A 22,935-nucleotide genomic window follows, 5' to 3' on the forward strand; every position below is an offset into this window, starting at 1 on the left:
GTAAAGATGTGTCACTCTGTATTGGACCAAAAGCTGAGAGCAGAGGCTTAGGAAGTGCACACAAATACAGATTCTATCTAACAGTCATTTGGACATGAAACCTGGGGAACATTTTTTAGTTTTGAAAATATAAAACAGGTTTAAAACCTGACATGGCAGGTACCAAAATAACTTCTATTTCTGAATGATTTCAGAATAAGTCTGAAGTGTTTCCAGCTCTCGCTAGGCGCTGGGCGTGAAGAGGAGTGGGTGGCCGCTGTCTCCCTAAGTGGGGTCTGCAGGGTACACGCGGGCTGTCCCGGCTCCGAGGGCACAGGCGCACCCGGGAGGCAGCAGCAAGAGCCCGGACGTGCCGAGCACAAGACTGGCGTCCAGTGAAACTCCTCACTGCCAAGCGGCAGAAGCGCCACACAGGGCCCATGGCCCGGGCACAAGAAGAGGGGAGATTTCACTTCGGCTGCATAGCGAACATAAAGTTAGGGTTCTATGCCCACAATTATTCCCAACCATTCAAAATAATGTTTACACGCAGGCAGTAAAATTTCTTCTACACAGTACAGGGTGTAATCCTTGAGAAACTGACCAAAACTTTCCAAATCGGAGGATTTAGTAGGAAGGTTTGTTTTTCTTCAGAGCACATGGCCAGTGAATACCACCGCAGCTCCTCCATGGGGCTTCCAGACACAAAGGGGATGGGAAGATGACAGTACGTGTGTAGTCCTCCCTGTGAAGACAGGAGGCGAAGCGCCAGAGGTGTATTCTTATGATTTAGAGCAGACAGGAAGGATCTTCCTGAACGGAAACGCAAAATAGGTGCGCGCCTATTAAAGGCACATGTGTACTTAACTAAAACACCAACGACTTTAGCACTATAAACGCAAAAGAGCGAACAGGAGAAAATTGGCATATATTTTTTAAATATAAACAGCCAAAAGAAAGTGGAAGCTGTAGAAGATAAAAAATGTTGCCCTGAAGGAATGAGCCTAATTCAAATTTCTGGATTTCGCCAGAACTATCGGATGCAAAACGAAACTATTCATGACAAGTTCACTGAACTGCCTTCTAGGTTTTAATAAAACACCCTAGAAACACAGAACAACTTCCCATAAATTTAATGGCAATGCTTTTAATAAAATATGCAAAACTACATGTTTACCTGTAATTATTTTAAAACAATTTCATCCTGTTCTCTTTTTACTCCCACATGCTAAGTGTGCTCTACCACTAAAGTACAGCCTCGGACGTGTTCTTATTTTTAAATGGCTTTACGGAGGCATAATTTCCATGTGATGAAATGTACAGAATGAAGTGTGCAGTTTACTGAGTGCTGGCGCATGAATGGACATGTCTGCCCACAGCCCCATGAGGTTATGGTGGATTTCCATCCCAGGGCAAGGCTGCCCCCAGCCCACTGTATCCCCCAGGCAGCGATGATGTGGTCATCAGAATAGTGTTCTTCCTGTTCCTATACCTCACAGAATGGACTCACAGAGTCACGCAGTTGGTGCTTTCATCTGAGATTCATCTACACTGCTTGCTGTGTGTACTGTGCTCCTGTTTATGGCTGGGGAGTATGTGGTTGACAGACTATATCACAATTTGTTTATCCACCCCTACTAGAGGACACTGCGAGTTTGGGGCTAAAGAACAGTGACGTGAACATTCATATGCAAGTCTTTGTGGGCCAATATTCATTTCTCTGGGGTAACGACGTAGGCATGAAATTCCTGGATCATAAGGCATGTGCACGCTTACAGGACTAAGACACTGCTAATCAGTTTTCCAGCGGAGTCTGCCGTTTACCCCTGCTCTGCATTCTCTCTGACCCTTGGTAGTCTCGAACTGTAATTTTAACTATTCTGGAGGTTTTTCATGGTATCTTATTACAGGTTTTAAACAATTTCCCTGACGACTAACGATGACGGTTACCTTTCTGGGTGCTTACTGACCAGTGTATATCTTCCTTGGTAAAGTATCTTTTGACACATTTTGCTTTACTTAATAAGCTAATTTTTTTAACAGTGAAAACATGTTGCATGCTTGCCCTGGTTTTCGGCTTGCCATTAAAGTCAGTATCAGTTTGCTGATTCAGACTACAGGTCATTTTCTACTTTTATGCTCAAGTGTTCCACTGCCACGTTTCTGTCCTTGCTTGTGTCTGTTCTGTCAGTGTGTTTTATTGGTACACATGTGCAGCACATACTGATTATACTCATTGCCGGGGAATTGGTACAAGTCCCTAACACACCTCATTTACAAATAATTGCAGCCCGTAGCAAACACCACACCCCAGAGGTCCTAGGGAGTCTTGGGAAGCACAGTGTTAGAATAGTGTGCCCTTCGGGAGCCTAGTGAGGCCACCAGCGTTACCCAGCCTCGTGGGCCCAGGTGCACAGTTCAGAATTTCCTTTGCGGTCAGAATTCACTTCTCAGAACATCGTTCGCTGGACTCAGACCAGCTTGGCCATGTGAACGCACTTGGAGTGGCTCACCATCACAGCAGACAGGGCTGGCGGGCTGGCGGCCACGTGCAGCATCAGTCACAGCACCCAGGGGACCTGCTCCCGGAATGACGCCCCAGCCTCCCACGCCCGCGGCTCACACCCGTGCCCGCTTTCCACCCGCTGCCAGGGGGCTCCTTCAGATCACGACTCTGCCTTGACCGGAAACCCAAAGAACTCAACTACATTCCCCGATTTCCTGACTTCCCCATAACGTTTTTCAGCATTTGAGACATGGCAAAGGTAAAATCACGAGGAGACCCTTCCGTGAGGACCCTGACCTGAGCTTCTGCCCACGGACGGCACTTCTCACTGGGCTCTCCCAGGACCTTCGCTGGGTGCCTCTGCTTCCCCAGCCCGTCCCTGTTGATCCTACACAGGGACGTGCACCTCCTCCTTCTACTTCTTCCTCAGCACACACACCTGGAACGGGAACCGGCATCCCCTCTCTCGTCCTAGGTGCCTGTTTGCACACTCATGGCCACCAGTGCAAATGGTATCTCAGGAGCCTGGCCCTGCGGCCTGATGCCCACCCACCAGAACCACTTTCTCAAAGCCCACTGCGGTGCTCGGGCCCACCCAGCTATTCTTACTGCAGCTTTCATGCCCTCTTGACTTTGTGTTGGCTTTTTGTTCAGGTCTCGTAAGTCTTGTAAGTGCTTTTCAAGGTTCCACATCCTGGCCCTCTTATGTGAAGACATGCTTCTTAACTCCAGGTAAATGACCTATAACACCACTGACCCACAAACTCATTTCTAGCCTCAACCTCTCTCTTGAGCTGTAGGGAGCATTTCTGTCTGTCTCTGGGACACCTTTACTTGGAAACGGCACAAGTACGTGGACTCAAGTCCATGTAGGCACTCTGCAGCCCGGAAGCTGACCGGGATGTCCCTTCCCTCACATCACATTTGCCGGGCACAGTCCCCATGTGCCCACTCTACCTTCACAGAGGCTCTGGACTCACCTGCTGCATTGACACTTTGCCCCTTACATGCACCTCGCTGCCTTCTGACCCAAAGCCTTCACGCACACTGTTCTCTTCCCCCTGCGTGCCTGCTCTACTCGGCTAAGGCTCAGCATCGTGGGCTGAATCGTCCCCTTGATAAATTCATAAAGGGATGGAAGCGCAAGGACCTCAGAATACATTTGATTTGGAAATAAGGGTTACTGTGGATGGAACTGGCTCACGCGAGTTCACACGAGTTCACCCATGACTAGGTCTTGTGAACACAGGGCACCAAGGTACAGACGTCCACTCAGGGAGGACTCACCATGAACAAAAGGTGAGCAAGCCGGAGCCACTCCAGCCTTCAGCAGGGGCCGTCCTTGCGGACACCTCCTCTACTCCAATCACTTCTGCTGCTTGTACCACTGTGCCTCCCACACACATCCTGGCAGCCCCAGCAAACCACTCAGAGTCAGAGTTCAAGTCGTAGGTCAAACGTTACTTCTCTTCCCTCACTCCCCCAATGAACCTGTTACGCACTGTCACTGTGCTCTTCCTTGATGGCATTTATTGTGTTTGCCTGATCACTAATATTCATCCCCTGCCAGTCTGTGCAGATCACCCGGGCACTGAGCCAGTCCTCCCCATCTTCCTGTCTGAAGCACTGGTCTCCATCTGAGGTGACCTTAATCATTAAGTACCCTCGTTTATTGCTTATTTCTCTCACCTTGGTTACAGAGCAGTGCCTGACACGTCACTGTGCTTACGAACTGTCTGCCATATGAACCCACAACTGTTTTGCTCACCATCAATTTCATACTCAGTGCTTAACACACAGGAATCTAGTGATACAGAAAACAATAATTACAGGGTACCTGTTGAATGAACGCATGAGCTTATTTAATAACTGCAGGCATTTCATTATAAAGAAGTTTATCATCTCAGGAAAAAAAGCACTTAAAAGACTGGAGCTTTTAACCATGCCCACGCTAAAGGAAGTCTTTTTCAGTAATGATAAGCTATTCAGCAGTCTACTCTTGCTTTCCAGTTAATATTTAATATTTAGGAACATATGCCAACAACACAGATTAGCATGGTTCTCAGCTATGAGTAACCTCAAAATGATTTAAATTCATGGAATAAAGACATAAAACCATTTTGGGAGGGTTAAGGTTTCTGCTGTCAAAGGGAAAAGGTTTAAAATAAATTTTTTAAGATGATAAAATCAAAAAGTGTCTTCCTTTGAATATTCTATATTGTTGAAGTAATACTAGCAACTTTAAAATTTTTTAAAAATATTTTTATCCATTATTCTATGTCTCAAAATGGATATTTACTTTTCTGTTTCTTATAGGTTTTGCCTTGAAGTGTAATAGTTCATGTAGCTGTAATAATATCTCTGACTATGGGAAAAACAGCCACATGGGAACAATAATAAGCCAATGAAAATTTTCTCTTTGGAAGAAAAACAGAATCACAAAAGCCAGAAGATACTATCCCAAAAGCTTGCATTCTGCTGCCCTTAATCAGAAAAATCTCCTGAAAGAGGTGCTTCTAAACAAGTCTTAAAGAATGGCAGAAAGCACTTACTGAGAAGAAAAACAGATTCACCTGTCACCAATCAGCTCAATAGACAAACCACACAGGGGACTGGAACCCAGACAAAGCCTGACCATTTATTTAATACAGGCTTGCTTAAATTTGAGCTTTTCCTTCTTTCATTTTTAACTTAAAATTTCTTGACTTCAAAAGGATCCCAACACCTTTTCCCAAAACAGGCTATCTCTGGAGATATAAGATAGACACCACCCAAATGACTGGGGGGGGGAGTCCTTTTATTTTTTAAAGTAAATGTGGTTTTTTTAAGTTTATTTTCAAAATTGAAACAAAAAAATCATTAAAAATTAATCTCATAAAAGCCTTTCTCAACAGTTAAAAAAAAAACTACAAACATGCATCATAACCAGCTACTCAAGATAAAGTTGTCACTAAAATAACACACATCAAATTTTTAAAATACGTCTGATAAAAATCACATTGTTGATTTTTAGGAAAATTTAGTTATTCTGAGTTTGTTAGAGAAAATAGGGACTGTCTGCACTCTACTTCATTATCTATCAAAAACTATTCCGATAAAATCACTGGAAAACTCAAAATTTAAAACAGCAGCTCCTGTTTATTTTGGACCTTCCAATTTCAGCCTTGTCATACTGCCCCATTCCAGAAAATAAATCTACTGAAGATACAACTTGTCACCCAGGAAAAGTACTAAATAAAATTTTACTTTAAAATATCTTTTCCCTCTGAAGACTGGCTTGTTGAACATATGAAACAATATAAAAGTTTCAACCTTTTAAAAGATGCTTTGTTGGGCTGAGGGTGCGGCTCAGTGGTGGAAGCTGGCCCTGGACTTGATCCTCAGCCCTGAAAAGAAGAAGAGAAAAAAAGGTCAACAAGGGAGGTACAGAGTCGCCCCTCCTCATTCACGTCCACGCAGCAAGCACGAGCAGAAGCATGATCCCCAGACACGCGCAGCATCCACGCTGGGGAGCCTCGGCTCCACTCGGTACTCGTCTCAAACGTGAACAAGAAATACAGCAGCACCTCGGTCCACAAACTCAGTTTCCATGACTCTGTTCACAACCCAAACCGGACAAGGAAACAAATCAGATTTTATTCAAGTAGGGCCAGGCTGTGATATCTCAACAAGTTTTACGAAGTTCAACCAGCTCCTAGAAATGCTCTTAAATGGGACAAGCAGTACAAGAAGCTAGGCAGTGGCTAAGAGTCAGGCAGAGCCATTTGTACCTCGCAGGTCCACCACGCCTGAAACCACAGCCAACACTTCATGCACTGCGGCGGAGGCCCAGGGCACCACGGAGGCAACACCCAAGGCCCTGCTCCACAGTGTCTCTGCTACTGCAACTCTCCAACCCCAGGCCAAACACACACCTTGTCAGGACAAGAGCTGCTGCTATTCTCAAAGACATCAGTATCTTGAACAGAAAAAAACATTAAAAGCGAAAACAATGTGATATTTATATAAATTACCTCATTCGGGAACCTACTATGCCTGAAACTAAGATAGGTATTTTGAAATACTAATTTATGAGTAATAGAGAAAATACCTTGACAAATTTATTTTAATCTCAACTGCCTGAAAACCATCCAGATGGTCTAGCTGTGAGCAGAAGGAACGGTCAATCACAAGCTGACAAGTAGGCAGGAGAATGAAGGCTTATACTTCAGGTATTCAAACAAGTATTTCAAAAATGTGCCTGTCTGAACAGCATTTCAAGGTGTGAGGGGAAACACACACCTGCTTTCAGTTTCCAGTTTCCCGTTAATCTGGCATCAGGGAAGAAACTTGATAACTTGTTATCTCTGAAACTGAACCTTGAGCTTCTGTAATTACTTTTTCGACACTCAAGGTCTTTTTCATTTGGCTTTTGAAAATATCTCATCTACATACTCTGAGTTTATACAGTTGTGCATTCATCAATAAACCTACCCACTGCTGGAATGTTTCTGAGATGCATTACACCTAACTGTAAATACCCACAGGGAGTCCTTTTAACTAATCCCCTGCCCCTAGGGAAGCCAGCTTAACTTCAAGTCATCTCTCTCCTCACACTGGAAGCAAACTTGATGTTTCAGATTCCTTGCAGCTACTTTAGCTTCCTTTTGGCTAAGACTTTTCTTTCGAGGCTTCCTAGGTCAAAAGACTGCTGGCCCTCTGCAAGCAAGGACTGCCCTGGTCACCTTCTTCAAAGGAAACATCATCTGACGGTCTCTGGCCCAGCTCGAACATCAAAGTACCCCAGCCCTTCCTATACCTCTGGAACTGGCAGGTTAGTCTGCACAAGCTAAAACCTTCAAAGAGCTGGCCCCCAGCCAGCCACAGTCACTCCCATCCAAGTTAATCCTCCTTAAGGAAGAAATGCGGGTCTTGTTTACCAGGGCGAGCTAAGCTTTGTCTCCCTACAGGCGTGGAGCATTAGTACATTTGAGGCTGTGCTGACCTCAGTGTGGGAAGGCACAGAGCAGACTGTGGTTAATCACCTCCTGGGGTGTGAGCGCCTGCACCTGCCAGCACTGGACGCGCACACTCATAGGTGTGCAAGGTGCTATCACCAGCACACTGTTACAGGGTCCAAGGGGACGGCCCAAGTCTGGGGCCTGCACAGAGGATCAGGGAAAAACCACACAGAGGCAAAATGGATTTAACTGCAGCTTGGCCAAGCAGAGAAGACTGATCCGCCTTCCCACATCCACGGAAGCCTCACAACTTACAGGAGCAGAGTGAGAACAAAAGCCCAGGAGCACACACATGTAGGTGCTGCCAGGCTGTGGGCCCAGGGGAGTCAGGTGGGAGAATATGCTGCACTTCTGGTTTTCCAGGTTCTGTGAGTCCTAGGCTCGAGGGGCCAGGGCTTAGGGGACAGCGTCAGTCTCCACTCTCAGCAGGGCAGGGTCCCCTTGGGAAGCTGGGATGGAGGTCAGCAGGACAATCAATGGCTGAGACGGGAAAAAACAAAACTAGGCTTCTTTAAAACTCCCTCGCTTTAGGGGCACCCCATTACAGTTCTGGGCACTCACTGTCCAACTCCACAGCGCAGCTCTCTGCCATCGGGAGCCAGAGTGCCGAGGGGCGAGAACCTGCTGCTCAGCCCACGCAGCAGGAGAGCGGCACGCGGGGCCCTTCCTTCTCCAGGGCCATCTCCTCCAGGCTGTGCGCTCCCTCCAAGCATCTCCCCCCACACCCAGGCAGAGCCTTCAAACTCACTCCTCTGCAAAGCTCTAGGAATTTCCCCAGAATGGCACACACCCAGAGACCTGCTCACCACCCTGTGGCACTGCTGGGAGGGGAGGAGCCTTAGGAAGAAGTGAGCTCATGGAGGCTGTACCCTGAAGGGACATCGAGGCCTGGACCCTTCCTGCCCTCCTGCTGTTCTGCCCTCTGCCACCATGACCTACTGGGCCAAGTGTCAGGGTGAGAAACTCAGAAACTGTGAGCAAATAAACCCTTCCTCTTTTGCAGCTGCTTGTCTCAGGTGTTTCCTCACAGCGGCAGAAAGCTGACTTGCATGATGTTCTCTTCTAAATAATGAGAGGGCTCTGTGAAATACCATACCATAAAACAAGACAGAGCTTTCATTCTGTCACACAAGTTAGGAACAATTTCATTAGGAGAAAATATCACTGTTCATACTTTTTGAACAAAACTCAACCAAGGGCCTGAGGATCACAATTAAAAAACAAGCTTATGATTTTATAAGATCCCTATTAATAATAATTGTTATTGTCCATTAAATCATAATTGTTCATCTGTCTTGCAATCACTGCTTATTAACAGGAAGTAGCTATTAAATAGAGGGGCCAGCTGGGCAGGCGTTGTGTGAACAAAGAGGCTGTTTGTTCACTTGTGCACAGGCATGTGAGGAGGCCGAATCAGCAGCAAGTGAGCAGAGAATGAAGAAGTTAAAGGGAAAGGGAAGGGTGACCGCCTTGAGGGGCTGGGGATGGAGTGAGGTCATGCTCTGCACGCTTCAGGATGGGCAGTGATTGCAGATGTCATTTAGTTCCCTGGAACTGCAGCGGCTGGGACATATTTTACTGTCACTATTCTTCTTTACGGCTTCCTGCACATCTGCCACCAAGGCTTGACGGTGCCCAGCCATGCTGGGTGCTGCACTCCCGCCCACCTGGCTGCCCAGGTGCAAATGCCTTACCCACCGGGCGTGACAGTAACAGTAAATATAAACAAATTATAAGAGAAACTGAGCAAATTCTATCCACTGCACTTAGGATTCTTCAGTTGACTTTGAAAAGCCAGCTTTATTGGAATTGGTATTATAGACAGCTAAATTATATAAAATTAATATGCAGTTAGAGTGATGGGCCCTTGAGGAGATCAGCACAAAAAATAAAGACATCAAAACTGGCTGGAGGCAAATCTGAAGAGGGCCAGGCCTGCAGCCTCCTCAGAGCACAACAGCAGCTTGAGACTGTGCTGTGATCAGCACCACCGAGCCCAGGGGCCCAGACAGGCACCAGACACGTGGGGGGCCAGAGAGCGGGAGCCGTTCTCCCCATGTATCCCTGCTACGTGACTCGTAGATTCCTGGTGGCGTCAAGTCCTCACTGCCCTGCGACTGCAGGGCCCCAGTGCCCAAGGCATCTGCCAGAGGCTCTGTGACGTACGCTGTTACACACAGAGCACAGGAACAGACAGGTGAATCCACCTGTCTTCTTTTTAGTCAGACTTGAAAGCATCTGCAAGCAATGTGAAACAATGTCCTTATTCTAATGCTTTTGAGAAATAGTTGTTATTGTTCATGAAATATGTGATTCATGTTGAATAACATGTGCAATACGTTTATTTATAACAAATTAATGAGTAACCTTTTCTTGTTTAAATTTCCGCTCTGGTACATGGTGGTAGATAGAACTCCCACAAACAAAAGCTCTCTGAGGCCCTACATCAGCTTCAAGAGCTTTTGTAAAGGGTTCTCTGGGCTAGGAAGCTGGAGCGCTGCTGGCCCAGGGGCTGGAATGTGACGGGAAACCGAGGGGACAGTGTGCTGGGGAGGCAGCACACAGATGGATAACTGCTTGCCTGTGTTAACTCGCACCTGTAACCATGTCCCTGGAATAAACTGGTGTGTGTTCTGCGAACCCCAGTATGCTCATTACTTCCAACTAGGTCGATCTTCTTAATGTAATACACGGATGACTCTCAGTGCTGGGAGGAGGAGGACCTTATATTGCCATAGATGCTTAGCTCCAAATAAAGGGCACTCCAATTCAAGGTAAGTTATATCACAAACTTTCTAAATATCAGGCATCTTGGAAATGTCCTGAAAAGATTTTCATTTAGTCAAAGTGCCAGGCTAGGAACATCTGCCTACAATATTTTATTTCAAAAGAAAGTCATCTTTTCCGTGCTACACAGTAGAATCTAATTTTTTCTTCCAGTTCGTGTGTTTTCTTATTTTTTAGTCCACGTGTGTAGTACATGTTGAGACTCCTTGTGGGAGTTGACATGTGTGCTCACACATCTTCGTTCCATTTATGTACTGATTTAGGGGGTCGGGGATCCAGCGCAGCGCCACGGAGCCGCAATGGCTTTCCTTCTCTCCCCTCCCTGCATCTCTTGTTCTACTTCCCATTTGAGAAAGATCCCCCCGCACTTCCTATTATGTTTTTGTACTGTGGGTGTCTCACATAAAAAAGGAACCATTTGCTATTTAATCTTGTGTGTCTGGTTGATCTCATTGTGACCTCACACTGCACCCATTTTCCTACGTGTGATTCAAGCCCCCTTCTTTATGGCAGTGTAACACCCGTATACACAGACAGCACATTTTCTGTACCCATTCTTGAGCATAGGCCCTCAATATAGAAACTATAGAAATATATCTCTGTGTCATGAATTAGGTAAATCCAAACATACACTCATTGGAAATTTAAAGGGACAGATGAAATAAATACTTTAAACTATTCTAAATTATCAGAGATTCAAAAACGTTCACTAAGCACTTAGAATTTTTAATTATAAAAAATATAATCTCTGCGTTCTGCCGTGTCCCAGACAGCTTTTTTCCTATTGTGATTTTAAAATTTCTTTTCTCCAGAAATTGGTTTTACTGATGTGCCCAAATCTTATGTTTCTCAGTAAAGAAAAAAATCTCCATTAAAAAACTTTCACTTAAATTATTCATATATCAATATAGTGAGAACATTATTATTACACTTGATTTTTTTTTTTAATGTCTGATCTTAGCCAAAAGGCCAAGAAGCATGCAGAAAGATTTAACCCTAGTGATAAAGCGATCTGCAAGTCCTCATTCTAATTTCAGTTCATTCAGGTCCTTGGTCTTAGTAGCTGCCCTGCACTGGGAAAGAAATTTCACAAGAATGTATGGATTCAAACAGGGGAAGCACACCTTTAGCAATATTACTAAATGCTGATGTTTGTTATTTCTATCCATTGTTGGAGGCTATCTTGATATACGAAAATGTTTTGACCACTATTAACGGTGATGTCAATCACTAACATTCCAAAACGCACACTATGCACTCTGGGTGACATTAATCATTCATAACGCTCAGACTCTGCTAAGTGGGAGAACTGGACTCACAGCAACCTTGAGTACAGCCAACTCCTACATAATACCTTGCTGTGCAAGGTCTGGCCACAGCACCCACTGCAAATGCACCTGCTCCCGCCCCACTGCCCGTCTGACTCAAACTGCTTCTCAGCAAATCCCCAGGTGACTCTCAAACCCTCAGATTACACAGCACTGTTCTGAACACTGGTGCACACACACATCCCGAGTGCCTGGTACCTAGGAACAATATGCACCTGCCTACCAGCTCACATTAGAATGCGCAACCTCACAGTGTGCGACTCACTCACTGGTAAAAGCCAGAAATGGCTCATATTTGAGTCAGATGCACACAATGATCATTTCTCTGGATGTTTTTGTTTGTTTCTAATCGCTGTGGCTCAACAGAGGTCCATACACATCTGCAGTGTGATGCGGAGTCATGCAGGCCACCGACTGGATGCCTGGTCCGCAGCTCTGAGGCCTGGCAGGATCCCAGCAGCCTTGGAAGGCTACTCGTCCTGTACTCCTGGCAGTTCTTCTGCAACCCTGGTGTTTGGGGTTAGGGTGCCGTAGATGGAGTGAGCCTGGTCTCTCCGTCCTCCTGCCTCCTGTGTTACGTAGTTTCATGACAGGAAAGTAGTCCCTTACACTATGGAGCTGAGGGGGGATGATGTGCAAAGGACACAAATGCCAATTCAGTCGCTCCAGGGGCCAAAAATGGAACTCTCTGAGCAACAAAATAAACTAATAATAGTAACACATTAAAACCATGGACTCAAGTAAGTATTCACAGGGACACACTGACATAAATACAGCACAGTTGACATCCACAGGGAGACACGTGACATCAGGCACCACAACACGACCCCTGCAGGAGGCACAGCCAAAGGTACAGCCGCCGTCTCTGATCTGAATGGGCAGCGTCTACTGCCCGCCCCCAGCATTAGACTCTTGGCACAGTGGCCTTGAGTGCACAGAAGGTGTGTCCGGCACTCTGCCCACTGTCAGCAAGTGCAGCACACATGAAATTATTCTCCTAAATCAGTTCAAAAGGCCCAAGTCTCTGTTATACTGAGATCACATACACTGTATTCTGAAGACTACTGTAATCACACTCTTACAACTTTACTAGTCTTTCTATGTGGTAGATCTGTATATTCTTCCTGAAATTTTTCCTTTCTAAAAATTTCTTTTGTAGCTTCTGTAATATTTTTGCTCTTCACCATGTATTTCTACACATTTCTACAGATTTATTCTGCTATTTAGTATATTATTAATTACCATCATTTTTTCCAGTAGGCTTAGCCTGCCACAACAAAATAAGAAATTTATATAATGCTATAAAAAATGCTTCCTCTCTTTGGTCAAATTTCATGGAAAACCAAATCGGAGAAATGGGAAATGGCAAGCCATATACCATAGACAGAAGTTTTAAAACTGGGACAAAAGAAACAATATTCTTCTGTAGTCATAAAAGTACAGTGACAAAAGCACAAGGTCCTGAGTTTGATCTCCGTTACACAAACACACACACACACACGCAATGACAAAATCTTAGGCCCTTCAAATTAACCTGCAAATTTGCAGTATTTCTTTTCTTCCTAGACGAACAGACTTTTTCCATCTAGTGCATAGAACAGCCCATCAAACTTTAATTTCTGTCTTTTTCTGCCATTGTACTGGAGCTTTTCTATACATCTGCCATTCCCAGGCTACTGGAGCGAGAGGGACCTCTCCTTTGCAGTGCACGTGGACAGTGCACCCCAGGAGTGAAGCGAACTTTTCCTGCCTCATAGGAGGAATTTAACTGAGGCTGAACCTTAAAAGATGAGACAGTATCATTGAAAAATAAACTGATTATCCTTTTTAACCTGTAATTTTTTTATTCTTGATTCTCTCACAACTTGAAGGCACATGATAAGTAGACAGTGAAAAAACTGAGATAGAAATCAAGTAATTCCTTATATGTTCATGGAGTATTTCTTTAAAGAGCTGTCAGATTTTCAAGTCAATACACATACCTCTCCCCACCTTGAAATTTCCCTTTTGTGTGTCTAGTCCTAACTACCTTTTAAAATGTTTTGACTCAAAGCAATATTTTATGTACACGTACATGTTGGATGCACATTCACATACATAAACACATATGCAGGTATTTACTCCATAATTTCTTTCACTCTGTTCTTTTTAAAATAGAAGTGTATCTTATGTCTCCTCCAAATCTACAATTAAGGATTGCTAATGCACTGGTTTTCCTTTAAATCAAAGCTAACGGTATAAACAGCTGCAAAAACCTTCAAGAAACCATCACAACTGAAAAGATGCGTTGCCGATTTTACAACTGCAAACTCCGCCAGCTGCAGTCTTGAAGCCCAAACGCCCTAGTGCCTCTGAGGCCCACCCCGACTTCAGTTCTCTTCCTATGCGCTCCCCCACTGGACCGTGGTCACACAAGGCAAGGGTGATGCCGCCCACGCACATGTTCCTCCCCTGCTTGAAATGAGTGCATCCAAGCACTATCAAAGTCGCTCTAAGTGAGCTATCTGTTCCTGACATTATCAACCCGCGTGTAGACAACAGGCCCGGAGAGGAGAACTGACTTGGTCCAAAGCCAGAGTCCAGAAAAAGCTGGGACCATACAAACACACGGCCTCTGACTACAGGGTGTGTCTGTCTGCATCTCTCTCTCTCTCTCTGTTTTTACAACATGCTCATACAGCTATCCTGTGCACAGTGTTTCAAACATAAAAGAAACAAAGAGACTAATATGAATTCCCATGTGCCTGCACCAGCGTGATAAAATCTTAACACTCTGCTTCGTTTATAATAAAATATGACACGTAGAATGGAATCGGTCCCTGTGGAATGTTCTGGGATCGTATTCGTTACCCTTCCAAAGAGGGAGCTACTGTCCTGGATTTGTGGGTTCATTCCACACGTATCTGACAGCAATTCCCACACGTCTGACCATAAACACTGCATGTATTGTTTTGCGTGGTTCCAAGCTTTATATAAACACTAGCAGGTCTCATCTAGCACTCTGCAGCTTCTTTTTGGCTCAACGCTGTTCTGAGGAATTGGTTTGCGCACAGGTCTACTTTATTTTTAATTGCCAAATTCGATTCCAGAGCCTGAAGACCTTAAGATGCTTTACCTGGTCCCTGCAGATGCAGCCAGCCCAGCATTTGCCATCACAGCCAGGACTGCGGGCGCCATGTGATGTGTGTCTCCTCGTGCATATGTGGGAATCACCCCATGTGGTTCATGAGGAAGAGAACCTGCTGGAAGAGGGCTATGTACATAGAAAATGACAGCTCTTCACCTAGAATTCTCTCATTTTATATCCCCTCCTTACCAGTCCATAGAAGCAGTAAAGTTGCCAAGTTTCCTTTGGCCTGATAATTATCTAATTTTTCTCTTAAGAGTTAGAGCCGGACGTGGTGGCCTGTAATCCCAGCACTTGCGAGACTGAGGCAGGAGGATCACTGCGAGTTTAAGACCAGCCTGGGCTACACAGTGAGTTCCAGTTCAGCCTCAACTACATAGTGAGACCCTGTCTCAAAAAACCAAAGGGGAAAAAAAAAATGTTGTAATAGTAGTGGTCAGAATTCCTCACGAAAGGTTAACTTCAATAGTTTCATTATAAAAAGCTAGAAAAGACTGACAAGAATAAAATCCTTCTGTTTTTCTTATTGTTTCATCATGCACAATTTATTTTATCTGGGGATTTGTTTTTCCCAGCAGTGAGGCTTGAACCCAGGGCCTTGTGCACACTAGGCAAGTACTCTACCACTGGGCCACATCCCCAGCCCCTGCCTGATCTTCTGTTGCCTGAATCAGTTAATCTTTAAATTGTCATTAGCTTTTACATCAGATGATCCAGGGCTTTGGCAAGCTTCACCAGCCCCTCACAGGAAGGAATTCCTTTGTTAATTGGAAGTCTTGGTTACAAAACAGAACTGTTAATTTGGTGCTACTTGAATAACAAAAAAGTGAGAGTTTCTAGCAAGAAGGGCTGATTGTAACACATACTTTAACCAGAAAAGGGGTTAGTACTTGTTTTCTCCTTTTCAAATATGTACACTGAAATTGTTACTGTATTTTTCTCACAATTTTTAGCTTGCCTAGCTCTTAAATTTTATATGAAGAACACCTTTGTTAGTGTTCTGTGAAACCTATGACTAACACATTCCCAGCAAATATTTACATCCCAAAATATTTTCTTTTATTAGTACCTATGCTTTAAAACAAACCACCGCTCAGGACCAGAGGCGTCAACTTTGGAAAATTACAAGAGTATCTACACTTACTTGAAGTTACCCAAGGCTTGGGGGGTGTCAGAACTCATAAAAACTCACGAAATGCACACAGTTTATTTTCTCCCTTTTAAATAAAAAGACTAACTACATTAAGCAATTCATCTCTAGGTAAAAGGATGGTTCCACTCTTACTAATCAAAAGGATGACGACCTTGCCTTTTCTAAGGAAACAAATGTTCCTCTCTCACTGGTGAATATCCTAACTTTAATCAGCTTACTGTTAAATAAGAGACTTCAGAAATAAAATACGATGAAAATATCAACAAAACTATGGCTACATGAAAACTTTGATGCTAGGGAAAACATATCTAAAATTTATTCTCAAACTCTCCTTTCTGTACACAAATCATTGCAAGAGCTCCACAGTCCGGGAAACGCAGAATGGAGTCACTATGTGGCCAGATCATTTATGTTTCTCCTCCTTTGGGAAATTCTATTAACTGATATCACTGTTTTAAGCTCATTTTTAAATAGCATTAAAAACTATAAATGGATTTTAATTTTATTATGTCTCTTTAATAACAAAAGTGATAGATGCTTACTGTAACATTTTTTGTTTTGTTTTATTGGTACCGGGAATCGAACTCAACCTTGCGTTTGCGAGGCAGGTGACAGAACCACTGACCTAAATCCCAGGCCCTTATTGTAACATGTTAAATAATACAGCGATAAATGGGGAAGAAAGTGAAAATTCTCTCCCTCCCAAACCCCACTTTGTGAATAATTTATGTAACTAGTCTGATTCCTCCAGACTCATTCAAATATGTACAAACATAACATCTATAAAATATACATGTGCACACATATCTATGCACAATCGGCAGATCCAGCACCAACCCAGGTTCTTACTACCTGCAAAGCCATCACACATACGAATATGGCATCATTTATTTCCTTCCTCATCATGCTCCTTGCTCTTGAGAGGGGTCAGGCCCTTTCGAAATCTTTGCTAACACCCTAAAATTCCCCCTTCCCTTTGGATCTCCCTTTCACTAACTCCCTCTGCAACAGGCACGCTGGCCTGAGCAGAAGAGAAAAGCTTATTCTAAGCATTTCAAGTGAGGCCACCCCTAAATGCCCCGTGTGTTAACACATACTGCTGACAAGATAACCTGCACCAAGATGAGATACTGACATTTTGTACTACACAGCAGTGAGAAGCCAACTATTTACAACAAAAGTACAATGGAAAGGGAATCAGGAAACCCACTCACAACCGCTGTGACACTGGCAAGTCACCTAACTGTTGGAAGTCCACTTCCTCCTCCGCCTCAGAACTGCTGGAGCTTGGTAATTTCTCAAGTGCCTTCACACAGAAGTCGTGGACTGCTCACTGTCGAACAAAGCTCCCTCATGATGGACGGCCCACAGCGGGTGAGATCACTAAAAGAGCCTTTGTTTAGCTCCTACAAAGGGCTTACTAACAAATTAACAGTAAAAGCAACACAAAATAAAACATACGTGAACAATGAGAAGGCAAACTGTTTACGTACCTCCACAGGAGCACCACAACAGCCTATTTACCCACAAAGAATGTCAATCACAACCACAAACGTCAACTCACTGAAACAGTGCATCTAAAAATCCCCTACTTTTGGCTTACTTCTAATAATTATAAATCCTGAAAATAATTAATTTTATTTTTAAAATATAGTAAGTGATAAATGGCCATATGGTAGTTGGTGCTCTAAATCTGCTTTAGTCCAGATCTAGATTAACTTTCCTCTTCTGTAAAATGAAGGACACCAAAACCTTCTGAGATGCACTAATTCGTCCCGTAGATCTTTCCTGAGATCTGCAATGAGCCAGCAGACCCTATGCTTCCCACTAGGGCTGTGGCTTGGGAAAAAGGAGCGTGAGCACGTTGGTCTCCAGCCCGGCCTAGCCGGTGTGACTCCACAGCTCTGCAACTCAGATGGCTTTCTAGTTTAAACTGGCTCTCCCATAACTGGGCTGAATTTAGTTAAATTTTACTATATATCTTTTAAAAGATTCATACATCATTTTTGTAAATATTCTACTACATTCTTAAAGTCTGAAAAGAACATTAGTTTTCACTTCAACTGGCAAAGAAGCTTGCCAAATTGCCAAATTTATGGGAAAGGAATGAAAATGAACTGTGACATCCATCACAATTCATAAGTGATATTAAAACACACCTGCATTTTAAACTGCCTAACCTTCACCTTAAAAATATACCAAGAGGAATGGAATATAAATAAAGCTGTCCCAAGAATACCAGGTCCTGATCACACTAGAGGCCCAATCCTCCTGTAAAGAAAAGAGTGAAAATATACGAAGCCCCAGAAAAGGCCGAGGGTGAGGAGTGGGAGCAGAGGACCGGAAATGGCACCCACTGGGCCAACAGCGCCTGAGAGAGTCCTGCGAGTCCCTCGGAGCCCAGGTGGGACCACGTGACCCGAGCCCCTTTCCCTTGGTGACACTTACCAGTCCGCACCTGGCCTCACACGAGGGCCTACACTCCCGGAAGTGGCCAACAGTGGGCTTCATTAACGACTCCAGGGGAGACAAAACCCAGCTCTGGCTGCCTGGAATTAGGCCACAGCAAGTGTGCGTGTATGAAAGTCAGTGACTGAGGATAACGCCCGAGCACCTTCTATTTAAGGCGATACCGAAAAAGGCACTGGGAATCCATGACAGGACACCGCCACCACAACTGACAGGACAGCAACTTTGATAATACTCTTCGGACTCCAAAGGCATTAATGTACAGAACTTTGTTCTCAAATCTAATCTTGGAAAATATTATCTGCACAAACTGACATTTTAGTTTTTTTCTTTAAACAGAAAAGGCTTTTAAGATTGAAGAGTCCTTCATATTTTGGTATTTTTATTCATTTTCAAAAGACCCACTCCCTCTTATAAGTATGAAGAAGAAAATTTTAAATAAATGTTTCTGTATAGAGTTTAAAAAGCTATGCTGGAGAAAATTTTCCTTAAAACAAAAAATAATTCCCAGCCAATTTATGGAAAAAAAAATCTTACTAAATATGAAATGAACTCCCTTTCCTACTTTTCTGGTAGTATGAGGAATTATACATTATGAATCCTATACTAGAAGTTATATTGTATGTGCTGTGTTTAAAATATTTTAGGTAATAAATAGAAAAAGCAAATCTAGAAAACTATAGTTTTTATGCATAAGTGCTTAGATTTAATTATATGAGAGAAAAATAGACCACATTTCCTGAAGATTTAAGAAAAAAGGATCACTTCAAGAAGTACCGTCATTAAAGGCTGTCTGAAATTGTAAATATATAACCTTTGAGGTCACAGGTGAATGAAACCCCACTGTTTCTCTCCAGATTGCTCACAGAGTTAACAACGTAATTTGGAAATGAGTCTTAAGGTTATCAGAAATTTCTCCTCACTGGCTCCTCCTAAGTTACCTTCAGGCCTTCTTGTTTACAGCAGCTTAATAACGAACAGCAGGGAAGTGGAAATTCTTTCTGTCTGGCAGCAGGAGGCCTAGGAAGAGAACTCAGATGAAGAACATATTTATTTCACATCACCAGAGCTGACAAATGTGAAAAATATGCCAGCCAAATTCCACAAGCCACAATTTTCGCAATTAGAAATGCTGATATATTTTCAATAGTGCTGCCCATATCTGTTTTTTTTTTAAAGCAAAAACAAAGAGACTATTTTTCTTACTGAGCGCCTTTATTCCTATTTACGTTTTCCTATTAGTAAAAGAATATACTGATCATATTAGTTGAATTATTCTTCAGATTCATGCTTTAACTGATAAAAAGCAAGGGTATTCATATAAAGTCAAATTTCATACGGTTCAAAAGTAAAAGCTGGGCCCAAGCACAGAGCTCCAATGGTAGAGTGCTTGCCTTGCGCAATCCAGGCCTGGAGCTCAGTCCCCAGCACCAAAAATAAAAAAGTAAAACAATGAAGACACTGGCAAGGAAAGAACCATTCGTTCAGGCAAGCTACCCTCGGAGCTGCTGGGTCACCACTGTTCCCTGGCTCATCCCTCACAGGCGTCAATCATGCATCTGTCACTCAGCGCCACAGCTGGGAAAGACAGCAGAGAGGGAACAGATACTGAGAGGGGCCAGGGATTTAGCTGAGTGGCTCCACTGCCTGCCTCCTAAGTACAAGGCCCCAGGTTCAACCTCCAGCACCAAAAGAAAAGAAAAGATACTGAGAACTGGCCTCTCACTGTTGGCAAGAGAAAATGAAATGGGAAAATGAAATGACCTGGGATAATCAGTGAGGACGGGGTGTGCACATCGTGCACTCACACACGTCCCGGCAGGCACCCCCACAGCAATAGCAGCGCGCATGTCAAGCACTCGGGCCATAGCTGTAAAATGCCCAGGAGCCAGAGCACCCTAGGAAAGGGCTGAGTCCAGGGCTGAGACCAAGAAAGTACAGATGAACTCAGTACATCCTTGATACCCATAAAGGTAAGACGTTCTCAAATAAAGGAAAAGATGCCTGAGAAGGACAAAGAGGCAATTTGCAAGGGCTCCTGATGGCCAAATATGAACTTAAGCATCATGACAGGAATAGAATGCGCAGTACTTCTTAAGGCTCTTGGCGTTCAGATGAACGTACTAAGACATACAGAAGAGGAGGAAGAACTTCCTCACAGTCGATTCCTCAAATCACTATGGAGGGGGGCATGATGGAGGCCAAACAACCAGAGGAAGGTGGGTGAGGAGCAAGGTGCTTACAGCTCTAAAGCAATGACCTCCAACTTGCACACAAATGACCAAGGAACAAGCAGCACTGGGTGAGGGCAAACCCAGTGGCACAGATGAGAATTTGTGGGTTCCTGGGCTTCCCCTGAGAAGCCCACAGTGCCCTTCCTTCCCTGCTCTGCCTGCCAACACCCACAGCTCCATGAGGAAGAGGATGAGCTGCGCATGCCAGGCGAAGGAAACTCTTCAGACAAGTGACCCAAGTTCTTCAAAAGACACTCGAGTCAAGAACAAAAAGACTGAAGAACTTTCCAGATTAAAGAAGCCAAGTGCAGGGCTGGGGTTTTCATTCAGTGTTTCTGCCTCCTGCCTCGCAAGCACAAGGTCCCGAGTTCAATCCCTGGTACTGAAAATAAATAAAAAGAAGTAGAAGCCAGTGCAATATCGAAATTTATTCTCAAATGGCTCAGAAAAATAGTATATGCATATGAACTCAAAGATGACAGGTAAATCTTGGTAAATAGTCTGCAGAATTTTCTGTGCTGATCTGGTAGCTTAGTTTGGAATCATATCAAAATACAAACTACACAAACAAAACAACAGAATGGCCAATCCTCCATGGATCCTGCCATTCTGGTCCAGTTGTTGTCAGTCCCTCCCAGGCAGGACACAGATGAGGAGAGCAAATCCTTCCTCCAAGCGCCTCCCAGTCCTGAAGAGCCACTCAGCACCTCAGTGCTCCTCTCTGCAAACACAGCCAGGCCACTACAGCAGGGAATGTACAGTGAAGGGCACAGGCAGCTCTCCCACTGGACCAGAAGTTACATAACAAACATTCTTTAAAAAGAATCTCCTGAGAAACAGAATTTATGCTTTATAAACTATGTGACCTGTTAGGTAACTCAAGGGGCAAATGTAACTTGCTTTATTAATGTCAAATGTTCCTTTAATGCAAAATTAATCATTTATTGTAGTGATTTTAAAGTACATTAAGATGATGTAAGAAATAACATGAGAGAACCTTTAGCCCTGGAAACTGGCATTAAGGAAGGGGTAGGCACAGACATGCAAAAGGTAGAACCGAAGAAATATATATACTAAGCATTACTATCACTTGTTGAATCCTTATGAATAGCAAAGTTCTTACATTATGACCAGATTGAGTTTTTGAAAGGAAATGGCAGCATAATGCAAAAATGAGGCAGCAGCAACACCAGCGAATGCAGTACCGGGCCCGGCCTCAGTTGAGTCAGTACCTGCTTTATCTCACTTAAACTGCACAATAACCCTGACTGCACAGGGGCAGCTGCATTCCCGTGATGCAGCTGAGGAGTCCGGGACTCATGAGGGGCTCTGTCTGACTGACAGCCACACTGTGACACACTATACGATCTCCTCCTCAGAGCACAGTGAGAGGCAAGTCAGGCTAGCACTCGAGACAGCCACTGAGAGAGCAGGAAGCAACAGTCAAGGCTCCGACCCTGGGACAGCACGGCAGCCTCTGGAGCTTCAGTGTGGTGAAATGCCTTACCCAACTCTGCTGGTAGAAAGGGAAGTCACCACGGCACAAACCAGCGGCTGACACAGAGGCAGCTCCTGTGCTGTGCTGGGGCCAAAGCCAGCGTCAGAGGAGAGCAGGGCGGTGCAGGCAGCACACAGAAGGCCTGTCTTGGGGAGAGCCGCTCTCGTGACAGGTGGGGCCTTAAGTAGAGAAGGACAGGCCCAGGGCTATGAAATACTTCAAGATTCTTATCAAAGCAACCCATCTATGGAGATTAAAAAGCAGTCATTCAGCACACAGTACAGGGAGAGTGATACCCACCTCACCTTTCTCAGCAGCCCTAGCCCATTTCAGCTGTTGCCAGCTGATTGTCCTAACTGCTTTCTAAAATCTAGGAAAGCCAGCCCTGTGTGCTGACCTCCTGCTGCAGGCGCTGTGGATTTCCCCTCCTTCAATACGGTATCATATCACAACTGCTGGTTAAATTATTTGGTGTTTTACATTATCATGGCTAAATACTATTCCCATCTGAATCACTTAAAGTGATGATTGAATTTCCTTTCTGCACTTTTTTAAAAAATTGCTTGTTTTTTCTATGCACCTTTCTCTATATGATATGTGGATAACGTCAGTCAAAATATCTGAGAACCTAGCCAGGTGTGATGGCACACATCCACAGTCCCAGCCACTCAGGAGGCTGAAGCAGAAGGATTGAAAATTCAAAGCCATCCTGGACAACTCAGTGAAACCCTGTCTCAAAATAAAACAATAAGAAAAGGGCTGGGAACATAGCTCAGTACTATAGCACTGCTGAGATTAATCCCTACCTCCGGGGGATGGATAGAGAGAGAGAGAGAGAGAGAGAGAGAGAGAGA

The 22,935-nt window shown here is 44.2% G+C and overlaps 1 protein-coding gene across 5 annotated transcripts in view; it reads right to left on the reverse strand.

Moving 5' to 3' along the window:
* Disp1 (dispatched RND transporter family member 1) overlaps positions 1–22,935 on the reverse strand; it is a 158,337-nt gene that overhangs the window by 72,761 nt on the left and 62,641 nt on the right. The window contains exons 1-3 of one of the 5 annotated variants that reach the window (XM_033762021.1): positions 19,291–19,365; positions 5,798–5,871; positions 4,175–4,289 (exon numbers count right to left, since the gene is read on the reverse strand). The gene's annotated coding sequence lies outside the window, so the exon portion shown is untranslated. Of the gene's footprint in view, positions 1–4,174; positions 4,290–5,797; positions 5,872–14,715; positions 14,735–19,290; positions 19,366–22,935 lie in introns of those variants that run through there. The other 4 variants (XM_033762018.1, XM_033762019.1, XM_033762020.1 and 1 more) reach the window with 4 other exon arrangements.

This window comes from Fukomys damarensis, unplaced genomic scaffold (genome assembly GCF_012274545.1).
Source record: "Fukomys damarensis isolate Sample0158 unplaced genomic scaffold, DMR_v1.0_HiC HiC_scaffold_11, whole genome shotgun sequence".
NCBI classification, from domain to species: Eukaryota; Metazoa; Chordata; class Mammalia; order Rodentia; family Bathyergidae; genus Fukomys; species Fukomys damarensis.